At 41.9% G+C, this 394-nt stretch overlaps 1 protein-coding gene across 1 annotated transcript in view; it reads left to right on the top strand.

The window, feature by feature from the left end:
• The window catches only part of lrrc45 (leucine rich repeat containing 45), a gene marked incomplete in the record, with an annotated part of 13,435 nt that overhangs the window by 6,872 nt on the left and 6,169 nt on the right, over window positions 1-394 (top strand).

Here is a 394-nt window from a genome sequence, read left to right as displayed (position 1 = left end):
TCGGAAGACTAGAATGGCGCTATGCAAGTACAGTCCATCTACCATAGACCACACTTACACTCTCCAGACTTTGTTTAACGCTGTGCCAGTTGGGGCAGAGGAGAGAGATAAAGACAGCTATCTGCTTGCTATGTTTTTAGAGTCTTCCTCATCAATTTGTAGCTCTTCTCTTTAATATTGTAGTCACATGACCTCACGAAACAGAAGTTAGGCAGGTCATGAAACACTAGCAGGCACATATCTGTCCATCTATTACAGTTCACAGACCCACTTCCTGCTCCAACTCTGATCTACTGTAAAGCCATACTTGGGTGCCCAGTTTTTCTGTGTAATGGGCGATTATTAGCAACATTTTAATTCAAATTTTCAGTCCAATTTTATTTGTGTAGCGCCA

This window comes from Morone saxatilis, unplaced genomic scaffold (assembly GCF_004916995.1).
Source record: "Morone saxatilis isolate NCDOM2014 unplaced genomic scaffold, NCSU_SB_2.0 Contig1, whole genome shotgun sequence".
In the NCBI taxonomy this organism is placed as follows: Eukaryota; Metazoa; Chordata; class Actinopteri; family Moronidae; genus Morone; species Morone saxatilis.
The sequence above is the reverse complement of the archived record's forward strand: the minus strand, read 5'-3'. Positions and strand labels throughout refer to the sequence as shown.